General features: G+C 44.4%; 1 protein-coding gene across 2 annotated transcripts in view; it reads right to left on the minus strand.

The window, feature by feature from the left end:
* The window catches only part of LOC125889521 (tumor necrosis factor alpha-induced protein 2-like), a 54,192-nt gene that overhangs the window by 41,352 nt on the left and 516 nt on the right, over nt 1–12,324 (minus strand). Inside the window, exon 1 of one of the 2 annotated variants that reach the window (XM_049577585.1) lies at nt 4,401–4,591. The exons of the other annotated variant lie outside the window; for it this stretch is intronic. The gene's annotated coding sequence lies outside the window, so the exon portion shown is untranslated. Of the gene's footprint in view, nt 1–4,400; nt 4,592–12,324 lie in introns of those variants that run through there. 2 annotated transcript variants of the gene reach the window in all.

A 12,324-nucleotide genomic window follows, 5' to 3' on the forward strand; every position in this document is an offset into this window, starting at 1 on the left:
CAACATCCTGAAACATTTCCATCAGGAGGAACGAGCTGCAGCATCAGAAACGAGGCTGATTCAAAAGCACGTGCAGAAGTCAAAAACAAATACAGCAGAAACAAGCTGCAAATAAAAACTGCCTGAAACTTTCAAACGTGATCTTGAGACACGTTCTTATCATCGCTCTCTCCTGAAATTTATTTTATCTTGTCTTACCCTGAAGTTTTGACTGAATTTAACTTTATCTTTCATTTTTATTTTTTTATCAGACGTTTTTATCATCTGTTTTTTCTTTTCATTTTTTATTGGTTCAGCATTTAATGCATGAATTGTGCCTCATAGATAAAGTTATTATGATTATTAATGTAACGACAAAAGGTGCTTTGAATGTAAAATGTTGCTGCAAATGACAAAAAATATGCTATTAATATAAAAAGTGCTGCAAATGAAAATAATGCTTTACATAAACTTAATAAAGTGCTGTAACGACAGAAACAAACTCCAAATGCAAAAACATGCTGTAAATGCAGACAAAAACTGTTGTAAACGACGTTAAAGCTCTGTGTGAACTCTTCCACGTTGTGTTGACAGGAAATATAACGAAGCTTCACGGCTCAAACTGAACGTCTCTGCTGCAGCTCTGTCACACATGAAGGTTGTTTGAGGGTCATAAAGTGTGTCGGCTCACAGTGAAGGTGTGTCGTGCTGTTCAGAGTCTCTGTTTTATGACCGCTGATGATCAGTAAAACTTTAACTGACCAACGTCTGAGACACACAGAGACGTCTCTTTCTCACATTGTTTCACAAATCAGATTGACTCTAGGAACAGATCGAGCACCAACGTACTTACTGTTTAATTAAAACAATCACTGACACTCATTCTGTTTGTTTTAGGACTGTTGAAGCTCAATAATTTCTGACGACAGAATCAAACAGTAAAGTCCTAAAACTTTGTGTCAGACTGATTTAAATCAGTAAACTGTATTTTAAATAAAAGTTTCCACAGGTTTTTGTTTCTGTTCAGAAGCTCTGGTTCGTACTGAGACTCTGATGTGTCTGACCAGCTTCTGTATGTTTGACACAACACAACTCTTCTTCATGTTTCATTCCCTGAACGTCTGCAGCTCTCTGACCTCCATCACACAACATTAACACACTGTCATAAAGTCCTGATCCAGAATCAGCTGACTGTGACCGACTGGTTCAGTTGTGACGTCGTATTTCTCTGAACCTTCTTTTATCTGTCAGAACAGATCCAGTAAAGAAAGGTGACACAGCTGAGGCGGCGTGGTGTGATGTGTCCGATGAACTCTCACTGCAGGTCGCCAACATCACAGATGACCGTCAGGAAAGAGGTCAAAGGTCAAAGACAGAGAAGCACTTCAAACGGGAAGTTAAAATGTGGCAGTCAGCAGGAAGGCTGCTTCTAATAATCCTTTCATTTTCTTTATGTTTGGATTCATTCATTCATTATTCAGGATGAGGAGGAGGGAAAGAAATAAAATAGAGTGAGACAGAGACAGAGTGAGACAGAGACAGAGTGAGGGTGCGACACTTTGATCACTCTACATTCTCCTAACCCTCCCTCATGCTGACTCGGCAGAGTGCACATTTATAAACTATGTAGAAACCTCGGAGAATGTGTCAGTGAATGCAGCGCTGCAGCCGGACGGACACAACCCCTCTGTGGACAGACACACTGTCTCTGTGGACAGACACGCCGTCTCTGCTCATCTCTAATGTCATGTGACCAGCTGATCAGTCAAAGCAGAGACATTGGACGCTGGTCAGAGAGTCCAATTCACACAGAACCTCTCAGGAGTACGTCAGAGTCCTCAGAAGGATGTCGGCAGCGCATGTTTCTGTAAACCACAGATACGTCACTTTTGTACGTTATTATGGAGCAGATATATTTTAACTTTACATTTTTGGTTTGGGCCTAAAACACCTGCTTTCAGTGGCTCATTCCCTGATGAAAACGCAGCAGTATCTCAGTAAAAAACAACCACTGGTGGTACAATCCCCGCCAAAAAAAATGAGCGATATCTCTGTAAAAGACACCACTTTTGTTGCCATAATCCCAGCTCAAAATTCAGCAATATCTCAGAAGAAAACAATCACTTTTGATGGCATAATCTTTGATGGAAATGGGCTCTGTATGTGACGTAATCGCTGCGTGACCATTTTGACCGGGGCGACGTAGGGACGTAGTTAGCTGTTAGCTGTTAGCTGTTAGCCGTTAGCCGTTAGCGGTGCCTGTACTAACTCAATAACTCAATAAATGGTCCGTGCGGATGTCTTAGTTACAACATGATTGAGCTAACTGGAGCAGTTTCATGTCGTATCCAACAACGGGAGGCTTTTAACAGATGACGTCCTGATGTTAGCTTTGCTGCTGTTAGCTGTCCCTGTCAGCTGATGCTTTCTAGACATCGTGATTTCCCAAAACTGAATAAATACCACACATAGCAACACAAAACTGCTTTGCTAGCTCAATCATGTTGTAACTAAGATATCCGCTGGAAAAAAAAAATTCACAGACCGTTTATTGAGTTATTACAGACACCGCTAATGGCTAACAGCTAACAGTTAGCCCAGCTAATCTACGACAACCATGTCAGTAATTACAAAACGTCACATCCCTCCTTGAGTATATCCAATCAGCACCAAGTAATCCCCAAGCCCCACCCAGGAGTTTTTCGGGGCCGTTCTGAGTACCTACCCCGAGGCAGAGACTTGTTTAGCCGCTGTAAAAGTTCCGGAACTCTGTCCTTCGGGGGCGGTTCCTGCGGTGGAGACACGCACCAATGGCCCCGGCCCCGTAAATTTACCCTGAAGTTCCTGCGGTGGAGACAGGCCTTATGTCTTAATCAAAAAAACAAACCACTTTTGATGCCGTAATCCCCGCCGAAACATTCAGCAATATCTCAGTAGAAACAATTACCTTTGGTGGCACGATCTCCCCTGGAAACTCAGTGACATCTTGGTAAAAAACAAAACACTTTTGGTGGCGTAACTGGGAATGAAATCCCTGAATGAAATCCCTGCTGGAAATGCAGCGACGTCTCCATTAGAAAACAAACAAAACATTATCAAACCTGTCGTCCGCCACTGCTGCTATTGTCTTCAGCGTTACATCATTGTTTTCCAAACTTTAACAGTAACCGTATGGACAGGATCTCAATGTGGACATTTGTGCTAAATTTGAAGAAACTCCCTCAGGAGATATCACGTTCACGAGAGTGATGTGCGGGCAGACAGATGGACGGACAATCCGAAAACATAACGCCTCCAGCCACAGCTATCGCCTGGACAGAGACATAACGAGACGCTGAGCACACTGCGACATGCATCGTCATTTTTTAGAGAAGCTGCATTTAAATCAGTCACGTTAGGCTGCAGCAATCCCAGGAACAGGTTCTGAACATACAACCAGAGAAGTCGCCCCCTGCTGGATGTCATGAAAGAACGCAGGTTTAAAGCACCTCAGTTTGGGCTTCACTTCTCAGCGGCGGAGATAACGCCGCCTTTAGACCAAGAAGACAAAATAAATATACCAACAGGAAGTGAGACGGAGTGCAGGACATTTCACAACGAGGAGACTCCACCTGACGTCCTGACCTGAAGGTGGAGAAACTCTGCTCTTTATACATCAAGTTAATCTGTGACATTTCCTGCTGCATCAAACGCACCGTCTGCACTGAGAAGTCACAGTCACTCAGAGACACGACCTTCAGCTCATCAAACTGTTTTTATACAAAATAAGACGAATATTTTAAAGACGTCTCTGACTGAAGGAGAACTCAGACGGGACAGGTTCAACTTTACAGCAGCAGAGCGTCGACCTCTGACCTTCAAACCTCTCATGACCCACACACACACACACACACAGACCCACACACACACACTGAATCACACTCACACACAATACTACATAAAGAAAATCCAACATATTCTGGAATCATCCACGAGCTCTCGCATCCAGCCAACAAGACAAGTCCAGAAAATTAATTCTGACACTCACTTCATCATCAGAGTTATTTCATGGAGCAACAACATGAAATAAACTCCAGTTTCACCTCCTGAGGTCACAGACCTGCAGCGTTCATCAGCTTGTGTTCATATATCTCTGAGTTTTAGACAGACATTTGAAGGTGTCACCAGCAGCTTCATAAAAAGGGTCATTTTCACTATTTTCACTAATTTTATAAACTAATATTTCAGAGATTAAAGTGGTTTTGCAGCTCTGATGACTTCCTCTTCCTAAAAACCTCGGTGGGTCAGATTATTGATGAATAACTGATGTGAACCTGAAAATAAATCTGTGTCCATAAAACTCTTTAAATCACTCCAACAAGCTGTTAAAGCTTCTGTCCATCAGTGTGTGTGTGTGTGTGTATGTGTGTGTGTGTACTCACAGCGGGGAGCCATAGCGGCGGATCAGCGGCTCAAACTGTCAGCAGAAGCCCGGCTGAAGCGTCACAAGCGGCGGACACACAGAGTGAGATGTTCCCGGAGAGAAGCGGAGCTGCAGCCGGCTCTGCACCGTCACTGAGTCTGACTGCTGCTGCTGCTGCTGCACACACACCCAGCTCGACACACACACACTCAACACACACTCACTACCAGCAGCAGGGTATGCCATGCTGCGTTCAGGAGCGGTCGGAAATTTCGTAATCAAAAAGAGAGCGGTGCAGGAACAGCGGGTCCAGCTGCTGATGGACTTTAAGGCTTTTTTTTAATGTTTCTATTCGACTTCATAAAACCAACATATCATTTAAACCATGTTGAAAATAAAACTTAGTGTATGCACATGGTGTGTGACATCATCATCACCTGTAGAGGCCACGTTCAGACTTATTCAACCTTAAAACATCGTCTTTATTTTATCTTGGAAACCATAAAGCCTCTCAGTGTTTTACTGAAGGTGAGTCATTAACAGAGGAGCTTTTATAAGAAAGATTAATGCTGCAGTGTTTCAGTGATCTGACTTTATGGACATGATGGATGAAGATGCTGCAGAATCATAGTGTGTGTCATTTACAGGCTGCTGGTTCAGGTCAGATTGTTCATGTCAGGTTAAAAAGTCTAGCATTAGAAAAAGGTTCCCATGTGTCTGCATGGCTTTTTAATGTCTCAGTTAAAACAAAGCAATTTTGGTGTCACAATCAGCTGGAAACGTTCTATGTCTCCATTAAAAAACAAAAGACTTTTGGTGTTGCAATCCCCACGGTTAAAAATCAAATAGTTGAAAACATGCAAACTGTGGCTGAACGATGGTACGACGTCTACATGATCACCAGAACAACGTTGTCACTGCCTATTTGTTGCCAGCAGCGAGACTCCTTTTCTCTACAACTCATCGCACATGGGGTTTGTCTGGCGGCCATCTTGAACTGATGTCCGCACTAATGGTGAAGAGCGCTGATTTTAATAACGCCAGAACTGGACGACACACAACAGTGAGAATAGTCTGAGGACATTTGTAGAATGATGACGTTCTCTAAGAATTTCCCCTTAAAGTTAAGACTAAGTCCTTGTAAAGATAAAAGTTATTCACAGAGCATCTCAGCCCTTAAAAGAGCTCCTCAGGTGACAAACTGTTGGGAGCAGGAGGAGGACTTTAAGAGGTTTAAGAGTTTCTGAACCAGAGGAGAAAATGGTGGAAACACAAAGAGGTCGGAGAAATATTCTCCAAATACTGTAAGACAGTGAGTTAATGCTACAGATTAGATGGTGCAGGGAGAATATGTGTGGTCGATGTCATCAGGGGTACACACACATTTCCCACCCAATAAAATCAAACTATAACACCAGAAATAAAACTGATCACAACACTGAGATATTTGGAAAAATGCATCAGTGCATCAGTGATGACTTCAGCCTGTCTGTCGCATTTGGACTTGCTTGAGTTTCTTGAAGACGTTTCCAGTTGCCTACGATATAGCACTTACAATTACCATGACCTGGATGACTGAGAATCTTCACCGACAACTCACACCTTACAGGCTCACAAAGGGTGTGTCTGTGACAACCAATCACATCTGTTAAAATAATGCATCACACCTAGCAACACGGTCGACCACACCTCCTCACTGAGGTAAAAGTTTCTGTCCCTTCCTTGCTGTGAGAACGTTCCTAAATCACTCTGAAGCTAGGACTGTTTACCACGATGAGTAGCCTAAGTTAGCAGCTCTGTGAGAGGATTCTCAGGATGTTTATACGACCCTGGGAATCAAATGGAAAGGTCTGACACTGACGTGCTACAGCCTCTCTTTATTGGTAAAAAACAGGCAAATGACACGTTTTAGGCTCATAATATGTTTGTTCTTGTGTTTCGCAGTAGTTTCCTGCAGCAGCCAAATGTAAGCAGTTTATTATCTTATATCAGTTTTAAGGTTATTTAACAGTTGAGGTCTGTGGCACCAAGACGAGTCAGCTCCAGGTTGATGAAGAAGACCTCAAACCAGACTTGATGGGAGAAACTTTGACCCACACTGACGGACATCTTGGACGCTGCTGTTTGTAGCAGAGTGTAAATATACGAAGAATAAACAAAACATGTTGGTATCAGGAAAAATGCTTTTCAACAAGTCGAGGCGGAGCTGTCGCTGCTGCTGCACTTGTTGTTCTTCAGTGTTCTTCCTCTTTTGATGACAGCAGACTAGCAGGCACTTGAAGGCGTATACGCTGCCCCGTCAGGTCCAGAAGAAATGTGTTCCCAGTACCTACACTGCTGCAGAAAACCAAGAACCTTCACGATGTTATTTTGTCTCTTTGATGAACTTTATTTGTGGTCAAGCTGCTGCAGCGCCGTCCTGCTTCCTGCTGCAGCAGTGATGGAAAATACGACTTCACTGAGCTTCTCAGCGCCTCCTTTCACTTTAAAAAACTCTGAGACGACTCAGCTGAGAAGTCAGCAGTAATCTGCACCTCATGTCAAACTGAATTAAAATATCACTGAGCTCCACCTATGAGCTGAGCACACAGGAGCAGCTGATCAGACTGACGTCAGCGGGCAGCCGCATCGTCAAAGACTGCAAGGCACGAGTGAGCAAGTCACCACAGACCTGTGGACTGGATTAAATCAAAGAAGGTCACTACAGTGCTGATAAACCCGTCAACACGGTGGAAGACTCAGGTCTGCATGTTGTGACCAGTCATATGAGGCTCGGCTAATTTACACAATGTAAAATGCCATAGGCTTGTGCTAATAATGTTAGCATGTTTTATGGGGAAGACATTACCTTTGTTAAATGTTTCTGTTGCTCCTGGTGTCATATGAGAAAAGGAAAACTCCACACACTAGTGGAGTTTTCCTTTTCTCATATAGCAGCTAGGCTAATTTTGTATTTGTGGGGAAAATGTGTCCAAGTGTTTTGTCTGTGAATCTTCCGAGTTATAATGAAGCTGATTTGTGTACTTGTGTTTCACATTGTCTCCATTAAGCCATGTTTAATGTGTGTTTAATGAATCTTTACAGAAACCTCCACCGCCGACCAGTGGTTTGGAGGTGTAACTGCAGAGTGACACAGACACCACCACTCAAGTATACTATGTATTCAGGGGACAATAGTTTGACACAAACAGGACCTGTATGAATCAGAGACAGAAACTAAAGTGGAACAGAAATGTGGTGATGCTGTCACATTAACTTGATCATTGGACGTCAGTGAATCATCAACATTATATCAGAGTAACTGCACTTTCTCACTGGAGCCGTGTGATCCTTTTAAACAAACAAACAAACAAACAAACAGTCAGTGCCTTCTGGCGTCAGACACCGACATCACATCACGTCAGCTTGATATGAGGCCAGTCGCTGAAACAGCACCTGGCGGCGTCAAGGAGACACAAAAATATTTTGTAAGGTCATTGTGACCTCAATTTTGACCACCAAATTATAATCAGTTCATCACTGAATCCAAGTGGATGTTTGTGCCAAATTTGAAACAACATAAGAATCGCTTCACCTCGTTAGTATGAACTTCAAAACTGTTTGGAAATGCAAAATAATGGAGTTTTGAACATTGATTTAAAAATGTGGTTAATTGCAATTAAAAGAATAAATCATTTGACAGCCCTGGTTACTGTTGATCTTCACCAGCTGCAACTTTAAACTGACGAACACATGACTATTACATGTGACAGAGTATTTTTATGCTTTAGTATTTCTACTTTTACTGAAATAAAATATCACAGTCCTTTTTCCGCCTCTTGTCTGAGGTGTTCCAGCTTTAATCAGAGACCTCCCCTGACTCCAGCACTTTCTATAAACGAACCTCTGATTGTTTTTTGGCCGCGTCCCAACAGAAATCACAGCGTCCTCCTGGGTCACACCCCAACTCTGTTTCAATGTCAAACTACTTCCTGTTTCTTGTCTCCAAATCATTTCCCCAAAGGCAGAGAAAAAAAGTCACTCTTCATTCAACAAGGACGTTATTACAATGTGTGTGTGTGTGTGTGTGTGTGTGTGTGTGAACATTCCTGTAGCTGGGAGTCATCGGTCAGTCAGCTGGTAAACACACACACCTCACAAAAGAGCTGACACAATACTCATTAACTCCGCTTTCAACACAGGTCAACACACACACACACACACACACACACACACACACACACACACTCTCCAAACGTTCGTCCTCACCTCAGGTAATTAATGACATCATTTCAGATGTGATGGAGAGAAAACAGGCTGTTTTCCAACATGGCCGCCTCGCCTGTCTGTCTCTGAGGTTATCACTTGTCCATTAATCTCAGTGGACTTCTGAGACACATCTGATATCTGTTATCTAACAACAACAATCGTTCCACCAGCACGAACTTTCCCTCCTGCTCCTCTGATCTCACATCAGATCTCTGCTCCATGGGGGCCGTTACACAACTTTGTTCATCTACACAGATTCACACATACAGAGAGAACACTGAACACTGAGCAGGTCTACAGAGGCCTACAGGAGCCTACAGAGGCCTACAGAGGTCTACATGAGCCTACAGAGGTCCACAGGAGAGGTCCACAGGAGCCTACAGAGGCCTAAAGAGGTCCACATGAGCCTACAGGGACCTACAGAGGTCTACAGGGGCCTACAGAGGTCTACAGGGGCCTACAGAGGTCTACAAAGGTCTACAGCGGCCTACAGAGATCTACAGGGTCCTACAGAGGTCTACAGGGTCCTACAGAGGTCTACAGAGGCATACAGAGGTCTACAGGAGCCTACTGAGGCCTACAGAGGTCTACAGAGGCCTACAGGGACCTACAGGAGTCTACAGAGGTCTACAGGGACCTACAGAGGCCTACAGGAGTCTACAGAGGCCTAAAGGGGCCTACAGGAGCCTACAGGAGTCTACAGAGGCCTACATAAGTCTACAGAGATCTACAGGGGCCTACAGAGGTCTACAAAGGTCTACAGCGGTCTACAGAGATCTACAGGGTCCTACAGAGGTCTACAGAGGCATACAGAGGTCTACAGGAGCCTACTGAGGCCTACAGAGGTCTACAGAGGCCTACAGGGACCTACAGGAGTCTACAGAGGTCTACAGGGACCTACAGGAGCCTACAGGAGTCTACAGGAGCCTACAGGAGCCTACAGGAGCCTACAGGAGTCTGCAGAGGCCTACAGGAGTCTACAGAGGCCTAAAGGGGCCTACAGGACCCAAAGCGTCAGAGCTTCTCAAGCCCTTTTTAGACAGGAGTTGTGCAAATTTGCAGGAAAGCCCAATCAGTCTTTTTTCAGCATTGGCAGTATAAAAACAAAATCGGGGAGTGCAGCAAAATGCCGCCTACCTACTTTTGTTTATACAGAATGTGCCTTTTTCGGGGCAATGGGGGGCGTGAGCAAGTAACAAAACGTGTAGCTCAGCGTGTGACGTAAACAGTGACGTGGGAGGGAAGCCGCGGCTGGTCAGTCCTTCAGTGATTCTCTCGTAAGTCGGCCCGTTCTTCACCGTCCCCGTCATCTGACGGTTAATGGCCTCTTCGTTTGCGAGGACAAGGAGGGCGCGCAATTCCTTGTCTCCCCAGTTGCTCATCTTTACAGTGTCTGTCAGGTTTGTGTTTCCCTCTTGCTACTAGCTGCTCGCTAATTCCTGCTATCAGCTGTTTCCTGTTTATCCACCGCCAGTGGCTCGCACGTGCAGCGTCATCAACAGCTCCTCCCACAAGTCATCAACAGCTCCTCCCACAAGTCATCAACAGCTCCTCCCACAAGTCATCAACAGCCCCTCCCACAAGTCATCAACAGCCCCTCCCACAAGTCATCAACAGCTCCTCCCACAAGTCATCAACAGCTCCTCCCACAAGTCTTCAACAGCTCCTCCCGTGGCGGAAGGCCGCCTCGGTCTTTTTTGACCAAAGGGGTTTCACCAATATGTCTACCCTATGAACTACCAGTAAGATTCAAACCAAGCAGAGCAGAGTGAATAACACCAGCAGTGTCCTGCTCGTATGAAGGAGAGGTGCAGGGGCCTCCTACATGTCTGAGCTCAGGGGCCCATTGTCTCATAATCCGCCCCTGGTCTACACTGAGCCGTCCAACACTGAGGACACAAGAACGTCCTCATGTTTGTCCTCCAATCCTGTCTGACTGTTTTCACTGTGATGTTTGTTTAATTCAAACAGTCTGAGGCTCTGTCTCTACACCGTGCTGTGTGTGAGCGTCCACAGTGGGACATGATGAACTGCGTGTGAGCGTCCACAGTGGGACATGATGAACTCTGTGTGAGCGTCCACAGTGACTCTGAGGAGAAAGACGAGCAGTCGAGTCAGCAGATTAATAAAAGGGAGAGTCTGTGGTTTCATCAGGTCGCTGAAATAAAGAGAAGTTAATCTGCTGCTGTCACTGGTTTCACATGAGACTGAAACTGTGTCCATCATTTACAGAGACACATTCACTCTGTGTCTCTGTCCTCATGTCTTCTTCTCACCTCACAGGTCCTCACGTGTCCTCGTGTCTGTCTTTATTGTAGGTTTCTCTTTAATCAGGACGGAGACACAGTGAGTGAGCAGAGTGCAATGAAGACACACAGAGGACAATAAAGACAGTAAAGGACAGCAGAGGACAGTAGAGACAGTAAAGGACAGCAGAGGACAATAGAGGCAGTAGAGGACAATAGAGACAGCAGAGGACAGTAAAGACAAAAGAGGACAATAGAGACAGTAGAGGACAGTAGAGACAGGAGAGGACAGTAAAGACAGCAGAGGACAATAGAGACAGTAGAGGACAGTAGAGACAGGAGAGGACAGTAGAGGACAGCAGAGCACAGTAAAGACACTAGAGGACAATAAAGACAGCAGAGAACAACAGAGGACAGTAAAGACAGTAGAGGACAGCAGCGGACAGTTAAGACAGTAGAGGACAATAAAGACAGCAGAGGACAGCAGAGGACAGTTAAGACAGTAGAAGACAGTAAAGACAATAAAGACAGTAGAGACAGCAGAGGACAGTTAAGACAGTAGAGGACAGCAGAGGACAGTAAAGACATTAGAGGACAGCAGAGGACAGTTAAGACAGTAGAGCACAATAAAGACAGCAGAGGACAGTAGAGACAGTAGAGGGCAGAAGAGGACAGTAGAGACAGTAGAGGGCAGTAGAGACAGTAGAAGACATTAGAGGACAGCAGAGGACAGTAAAGACAATAAAGACAGTAGAGGACAGTAGAGGACAGTAAAGACAGTAGAGGACAGTAGAGGACAGTAAAGACAATAAAGACAGTAGAGGACAGCAGAGGACAGTAAAGACAATAAAGACAGTAGAGGACAATAGAGGACAGTAAAGACAGTAGAGGACAGTAGAGACAGTAGCGGACAGTAGAGGACAGTGAAGGACAGTGAAGACAGTAGCGGACAGCAGAGGACAGTGAAGACAGTAGGGGAGCATGAAACAACAGAAACTCAAACTGCTGCAAATAAATAAATAAATAAATAAATAAATAATAACAGGCTGCAAATGAAAACAACACCATGAAATTTTAAAGTGTGCTGAATGCCACGAATGATAAAGAAGCTGTAAATGAAAAAATAACACAAATGAAAAAAGTACTGCAAATAAAAATGGCTGCAAGCGAAACAAACGTGCGACAAAAAAAAAAAAAAATACTGCAAATTCTAAAGTAAAACAAGGTGCTGTGAAGTCAATATGAAGCTGTTCCCCTCACAGCGCCCCCTGCAGGCCTGGAGGACTTCTGTCATGTCACAGCATTTCTCTGTTAGTTCGTTTTCATTTGTTTGTGTTTTTAACTTTGCATCATGTCTGTCGCTGTCGATGGATCCGTTTATCACTGCAACATGTTTCAGCTAGTGTGTGTGTGTGTGTGTGTGTTTGAACCAAAATGTTTTCAACCACT

The sequence above is a fragment of the Epinephelus fuscoguttatus genome, linkage group LG5 (assembly GCF_011397635.1).
Source record: "Epinephelus fuscoguttatus linkage group LG5, E.fuscoguttatus.final_Chr_v1".
Lineage (NCBI taxonomy): Eukaryota > Metazoa > Chordata > Actinopteri > Perciformes > Serranidae > Epinephelus > Epinephelus fuscoguttatus.